The sequence below is a fragment of the Mixophyes fleayi genome, unplaced genomic scaffold (assembly GCF_038048845.1).
Source record: "Mixophyes fleayi isolate aMixFle1 unplaced genomic scaffold, aMixFle1.hap1 Scaffold_300, whole genome shotgun sequence".
NCBI classification, from domain to species: domain Eukaryota; kingdom Metazoa; phylum Chordata; class Amphibia; order Anura; family Limnodynastidae; genus Mixophyes; species Mixophyes fleayi.
This window is the reverse complement of record NW_027447043.1, coordinates 32,501-37,500: the sequence shown is the minus strand read 5'-3', so window position 1 is coordinate 37,500 and position 5,000 is coordinate 32,501. Positions and strand designations below refer to the sequence as shown.

Genomic DNA, 5,000 nt, shown 5'->3' with positions numbered 1-5,000 from the left:
CCAGGTGCTGTAGGTCTTTTTTTCTTCTCTCTTGTTCCGGCTTCCTTCAATGCTGTTTTCTAGATGTATAAGAGATGTAGGTCAATAGGAAAACAATACCTACAGCCACACCACCTTGAACAAGCCCAATCTCGTCTGATCTTGGAAGCTAAGCAGGGACGGGTCTGGTTAGTACTTGGATGGGAGACCACCTGGGAATACCAGGTGCTGTAGGCCTTTTTTTCTTCTTTCTTGTTCCGGCTTCCTTCAATGCTGGTTTTTAGATTATAAGAGATGTAGGGCAATAGGAAACCAATACCTACAGCCACACCACCCTGAACAAGCCTGATCTTGGAAGCTAAGCAGAGCCGGGCCTGGTTAGTACTTGGATGCGAGACCACCTGGGGATACCAGGTGCTGTAGGCCCTTTTTTTTATTCTCTCTTGTTCCGACTTCCCTCAATGCTGGTTTTGAGATGTATAAGAGATGTAGGTCAATAGGAAACCAATACTTACAGCCACACCACCCTGAACAAGCCCAATCTCATCTGATCTTGGAAGCTAAGCAGGGCTGGGCCTGGTTAGTACTTGGATGGGAGACCACCTGGGAATACCAGGTGCTGTAGGCCTTTTTTTCTTCTATCTTGTTCCGGCTTCCTTCAATGCTGGTTTCTAGATGTATAAGAGATGTAGGTCAATAGGAAAACAATACCTACAGCCACACCACCCTGAACTAGCCCAATCTCGTCTGATCTTGGAAGCTAAGCAGGGACGGGCCTGGTTAGTACTTGGATGGGAGACCACCTGGGAATACCAGGTGCTGTAGGCCTTTTTTTCTTCTCTCTTGTTCCGGCTTCCTTCAATGCTGGTTTCTAGATGTATAAGAGATGTAGGTCAATAGGAAAACATCACCTACAGCCACACCACCCTGAACAAGCCCAATCTCGTCTGATCTTGGAAGCTAAGCAGGAACAGGCCTGGTTAGTACTTGGATGGGAGACCACCTGGGAATACCAGGTGCTGTAGGCCTTTTTATTTTCTCTCTTGTTCCGGCTTCCTTCAATGCTGGTTTTGAGATAATAAGAGATGTAGGTCAATAGGAAACCAAAACCTACAGCTACACATCTCTAAACAAGCCCAATCTTGTCTGATCTTGGAAGCTAAGCAGGGCCTGGCCTGGTTAGTACTTGGATGGGAGACCACCTGGGAAAACCAGGTGCTGTAGGCTTTTTTTTTTTCTCTCTTGTTCCGGCTTCCTTCAATGCTGGTTTTTAGATGTATAAGAGATGTAGGTCAATAGGAAACCAATACATACAGCCACACCACCATGAACAAGCCTGATCTTGGAAGCTAAGCAAAGCCAAGGTTGGTTAGTACTTGGATGCGAGACCACCTGGGAATACCAGGTGCTGTAGGCCCTTTTTTTTTTCTCTCTTGTTCCGACTTCCTTCAATGCTGGTTTTGAGATGTATAAGAGATGTAGGTCAATAGGAAACCATAACCTACAGCCACACCACCCTGAACAAGCCCAATCTCGTCTGATCTTGGAAGCTAAGCAGGGCTGGGCCTGGTTAGTACTTGGATGGGAGACCACCTGGAAATACCAGGTGCTGTAGGCTTTTTTTTTTCTCTCTTGTTCCGGCCTCCTTCAATGCTGGTTTTGATATGTATAAGAGATGTAGGTCAATAGGAAACCAATACCTACAGCCACACCACCCTGAACAAGCCCAATCTCGTCTGATCTTGAAAGCTAAGCAGGTCTGGGCCTGGTTAGTACTTTTTTTTTTCTCTCTTGTTCTGGCTTTCTTCAATGCTGGTTTTAAAATGTATAAGTGATGTAGGTCATTAGGAAACCAATACCTACAGGCACACCACCCTGGACAAGCCCAATCTCGTCTGATCTTGGAAGCTAAGCAGGGCCAGGCATGGTTAGTGCTTGGATGGGAGACCCCCTGGGAATACCAGGTGCTGTAGGCCTTTTTTTTTTTCTCTCTTGTTCCGGCTTCCTTCATGCTTGTTTTTAGATGTATAAGAGATGTAGGTCAATAGGAAAACAATACCTACAGCCACACCACCCTGAACAAGCCCAATCTCGTCTGATCTTGGAAGCTAAGCAGGGCTGGGCCTGGGTAGTACTTGGATGGGAGACCACCTGGAAATACCAGGTGCTGTAGGCTTTTTTTTTTCTCTCTTGTTCCGGGCTCCTTCAATGCTGGTTTTGAGATGTAAAAGAAATGTAGGTCAATAGGAAACCAATACCTACAGCCACACCACCCTGAACAAGCCCAATCTCGTCTGATCTTGGAAGCTAAGCAGAGCCGGGCCTGGTTAGTACTTGGATGGGAGACCACCTGGGAATACCAGGTGCTGTAGGCCTTTTTTTCTTCTCTCTTGTTCCGGCTTCCTTCAATGCTGGTTTCTAGATGTATAAGAGATGTAGGTCAATAGGAAAAAAATGCCTACAGCCACACCACCCTGAACAAGCGCAATCTCATCTGATCTTGGAAGCTAAGCAGGGCCATGCCTGGTTAGTACTTGGATTGGAGACCACCTGGGAATACCAGGTGCTGTAGGCCTTTTTTTTTCTCTCTTGTTCCGGCTGCCTTCAATGCTGGTTTTCAGATTATAAGAGATGTAGGTCAATACAAAACCAATACCTACAGCTACACATCTCTGAACAAGCCCAATCTCGTTTGATCTTGGAAGCTAAGCAGAGCCGGGCCTGGTTAGTATTTGGATGGGAGACCACCTGGAAATACCAGGTGCGGTAGGCCTTTTTTTCTTCTCTCTTGTTCCGGCTTCCTTCAATGCTGGTTTCTAGATGTATAAGAGATGTAGGTCAATAGGAAAACATTACCTACAGCCACACCACCCTGAACAAGCCCAATCTCGTCTGAGCTTGGAAGCTAAGCAGGGTTGGGCCTGGTTAGTATTTGGATGGGAGACCACCTGGGAATTCCAGGTGCTGTAGGCCTTTTTATTTTCTCTCTTGTTCCGGCTTCCTTCAATGCTGGTTTTGAGATAATAAGAGATGTAGGTCAATAGGAAACCAAAACCTACAGCTACACATCTCTAAACAAGCCCAATCTTGTCTGATCTTGGAAGCTAAGCAGGGCCAGGCCTGGTTAGTACTTGGATGGGAGACCACCTGGGAATACCAGGTGCTGTAGGCTTTTTTTTTTTCTCTCTTGTTCCAGCTTCCTTCAATGCTGGTTTTTAGATGTATAAGAGATGTAGGTCAATAGGAAACCAATACATACAGCCACACCACCCTGAACAAGCCCAATCTCATCTGATCTTCGAAGCTAAACAGGGACGGGCCTGGTTAGTACTTGGATGGGAGACCACCTGGGAATACCAGGTGCTGTAGGCCCTTTTTTTTTTCTCTCTTGTTCCGACTTCCTTCAATGCTGGTTTTGCGATGTATAAGAGATGTAGGTCAATAGGAATACAATACCTACAGCCACACCACCCTGAACAAGCCCAATCTCATCTGATCTTGAAAGCTAAGCAGGTCCGGGCCTGGTTAGTTCTTTTTTTTTTCTCTCTTGTTCTGGCTTCCTTCAATGCTGGTTTTAAAATGTAAAAGTGATGTAGGTCATTAGGAAACCAATACCTACAGCCACACTACCCTGGACCAGCCCAATCTCGTCTGATCTTGGAAGCTAAGCAGGGCCGGGCCTGGTTAGTACTTGGATGGGAGACCACCTGGGAATACCAGGTGCTGTAGGCCTTTTTTTTTTTTCTCTCTTGTTCCGGCTTCCTTCAATGCTTGTTTTTAGATGTATAAGAGATGTAGGTCAATAGGAAAACAATACCTACAGCCACACCACCCTGAACAAGCCCAATCTCGTCTGATCTTGGAAGCTAAGCAGGGCTGGGCCTGGTTAGTACTTGGATGGGAGACCACCTGGAAATACCAGGTGCTGTAGGCCTTTTTTTCTTCTCTCTTGTTCCGGCTTCCTTCAATGCTGTTTTCTAGATGTATAAGAGATGTAGGTCAATAGGAAAACAATACGTACAGCCACACCACCCTGAACAAGCCCAATCTCGTCTGATCTTGGAAGCTAAGCAGGGACAGACCTGGTTAGTACTTGGATGGGAGACCACCTGGGAATACCAGGTGCTGTAGGCTTTTTTTTTTCTCTCTTGTTCCGGCCTCCTTCAATCCTGATTTTCAGATGTATAAGAGATGTAGGTCAATAGGAAGCCAATACCTACAGCCACACCACCCTGAACAAGCCCAATCTTGTCTGATCTTGGAAGCTAAGCAGAGCCGGGCCTGGTTAGTACTTGGATGGGAGACCACCTGGGAATACCAGGTGCTGTAGGCCTTTTTTTCTTCTCTCTTGTTCCGGCTTCCTTCAATGCTGGTTTCTAGATGTATAAGAGATGTAGGTCAATAGGAAAACAATACCTACAGCCACACCACCTTGAACAAGCCCAATCTCGTCTGATCTTGGAAGCTAAGCAGGGACGGGCCTGGTTAGTACTTGGATGGGAGACCACCTGGAAATACAAGGTGCTGTAGGCTTTTTTTTCTTCTCTCTTGTTCCGGCTTCCTTCAATGCTGGTTTCTAGATGTATAAGAGATGTAGGTCAATAGGAAAACAATACCTACAGCCACACCACCCTGAACAAGCCCAATCTCATCTGATCTTGGAAGCTAAGCAGGGCTGGGCCTGGTTAGTACTTGGATGGGAGACCACCTGGAAATACCAGGTGCTGTAGGCTTTTTTTTTCTTTCTTGTTCCGGCCTCCTTCAATGCTGGTTTTGAGATGTATAAGAGATGTAGGTCAATAGGAAACCAATACCTACAGCCACACCACCCTGAACAAGCCCAATCTCGTCTGATCTTGGAAGCTAAGCAGAGCCAGGCCTTGTTAGTACTTGGATGGGAGACCACCTGGGAATACCAGGTGCTGTAGGCCTTTTTTTCTTCTCTCTTGTTCCGGCTTCCTTCAATGCTGGTTTCTAGATGTATAAGAGATGTAGGTCAATAGGAAAACAATACCTACAGC

General features: G+C 46.3%; 12 non-coding genes and 11 pseudogenes across 12 annotated transcripts in view; all 23 read left to right on the top strand.

Moving 5' to 3' along the window:
* The window catches only part of LOC142128026 (5S ribosomal RNA), a 119-nt gene extending 103 nt beyond the window's left edge, over positions 1 to 16 (top strand). The window contains exon 1 of the ribosomal RNA XR_012685487.1: positions 1 to 16. This exon is cut by the window's left edge and continues 103 nt beyond it. This is a non-coding gene — a ribosomal RNA (5S ribosomal RNA).
* Positions 17 to 97: 81 nt separating this feature from the next.
* LOC142128092 (5S ribosomal RNA) lies at positions 98 to 216 on the top strand. Its single transcript, XR_012685548.1, has one exon. It is a non-coding gene; the product is annotated as a 5S ribosomal RNA (ribosomal RNA).
* A 272-nt stretch (positions 217 to 488) lies between these two features.
* On the top strand, positions 489 to 607 carry LOC142128142 (5S ribosomal RNA). Its single transcript, XR_012685578.1, has one exon. It is a non-coding gene; the product is annotated as a 5S ribosomal RNA (ribosomal RNA).
* Positions 608 to 688: 81 nt separating this feature from the next.
* LOC142128485 (5S ribosomal RNA) lies at positions 689 to 807 on the top strand. Its single transcript, XR_012685612.1, has one exon. It is a non-coding gene; the product is annotated as a 5S ribosomal RNA (ribosomal RNA).
* An 81-nt stretch (positions 808 to 888) lies between these two features.
* LOC142128182 (5S ribosomal RNA) lies at positions 889 to 1,007 on the top strand (annotated as a pseudogene).
* Positions 1,008 to 1,087: 80 nt separating this feature from the next.
* Positions 1,088 to 1,206, top strand: LOC142128315 (5S ribosomal RNA; annotated as a pseudogene).
* Positions 1,207 to 1,478: 272 nt separating this feature from the next.
* Positions 1,479 to 1,597, top strand: LOC142128028 (5S ribosomal RNA). Its single transcript, XR_012685488.1, has one exon. It is a non-coding gene; the product is annotated as a 5S ribosomal RNA (ribosomal RNA).
* Positions 1,598 to 1,836: 239 nt separating this feature from the next.
* Positions 1,837 to 1,955, top strand: LOC142128384 (5S ribosomal RNA; annotated as a pseudogene).
* An 81-nt stretch (positions 1,956 to 2,036) lies between these two features.
* LOC142128473 (5S ribosomal RNA) lies at positions 2,037 to 2,155 on the top strand. Its single transcript, XR_012685611.1, has one exon. It is a non-coding gene; the product is annotated as a 5S ribosomal RNA (ribosomal RNA).
* An 80-nt stretch (positions 2,156 to 2,235) lies between these two features.
* LOC142128051 (5S ribosomal RNA) lies at positions 2,236 to 2,354 on the top strand. Its single transcript, XR_012685509.1, has one exon. It is a non-coding gene; the product is annotated as a 5S ribosomal RNA (ribosomal RNA).
* An 81-nt stretch (positions 2,355 to 2,435) lies between these two features.
* LOC142128322 (5S ribosomal RNA) lies at positions 2,436 to 2,554 on the top strand (annotated as a pseudogene).
* Positions 2,555 to 2,633: 79 nt separating this feature from the next.
* On the top strand, positions 2,634 to 2,752 carry LOC142128328 (5S ribosomal RNA; annotated as a pseudogene).
* An 81-nt stretch (positions 2,753 to 2,833) lies between these two features.
* Positions 2,834 to 2,952, top strand: LOC142128505 (5S ribosomal RNA). The gene has a single exon (XR_012685618.1). It is a non-coding gene; the product is annotated as a 5S ribosomal RNA (ribosomal RNA).
* Positions 2,953 to 3,032: 80 nt separating this feature from the next.
* LOC142128382 (5S ribosomal RNA) lies at positions 3,033 to 3,151 on the top strand (annotated as a pseudogene).
* Positions 3,152 to 3,232: 81 nt separating this feature from the next.
* On the top strand, positions 3,233 to 3,351 carry LOC142128209 (5S ribosomal RNA; annotated as a pseudogene).
* A 241-nt stretch (positions 3,352 to 3,592) lies between these two features.
* Positions 3,593 to 3,711, top strand: LOC142128068 (5S ribosomal RNA). The gene has a single exon (XR_012685526.1). It is a non-coding gene; the product is annotated as a 5S ribosomal RNA (ribosomal RNA).
* An 83-nt stretch (positions 3,712 to 3,794) lies between these two features.
* Positions 3,795 to 3,913, top strand: LOC142128500 (5S ribosomal RNA). Its single transcript, XR_012685614.1, has one exon. It is a non-coding gene; the product is annotated as a 5S ribosomal RNA (ribosomal RNA).
* Positions 3,914 to 3,994: 81 nt separating this feature from the next.
* LOC142128244 (5S ribosomal RNA) lies at positions 3,995 to 4,113 on the top strand (annotated as a pseudogene).
* Positions 4,114 to 4,193: 80 nt separating this feature from the next.
* Positions 4,194 to 4,312, top strand: LOC142128136 (5S ribosomal RNA; annotated as a pseudogene).
* Positions 4,313 to 4,393: 81 nt separating this feature from the next.
* Positions 4,394 to 4,512, top strand: LOC142128262 (5S ribosomal RNA; annotated as a pseudogene).
* Positions 4,513 to 4,593: 81 nt separating this feature from the next.
* LOC142128424 (5S ribosomal RNA) lies at positions 4,594 to 4,712 on the top strand. The gene has a single exon (XR_012685606.1). It is a non-coding gene; the product is annotated as a 5S ribosomal RNA (ribosomal RNA).
* Positions 4,713 to 4,791: 79 nt separating this feature from the next.
* Positions 4,792 to 4,910, top strand: LOC142128283 (5S ribosomal RNA; annotated as a pseudogene).
* Positions 4,911 to 4,991: 81 nt separating this feature from the next.
* The window catches only part of LOC142128393 (5S ribosomal RNA), a 119-nt gene continuing 110 nt past the window's right edge, over positions 4,992 to 5,000 (top strand). Inside the window, exon 1 of the ribosomal RNA XR_012685603.1 lies at positions 4,992 to 5,000. This exon is cut by the window's right edge and continues 110 nt beyond it. This is a non-coding gene — a ribosomal RNA (5S ribosomal RNA).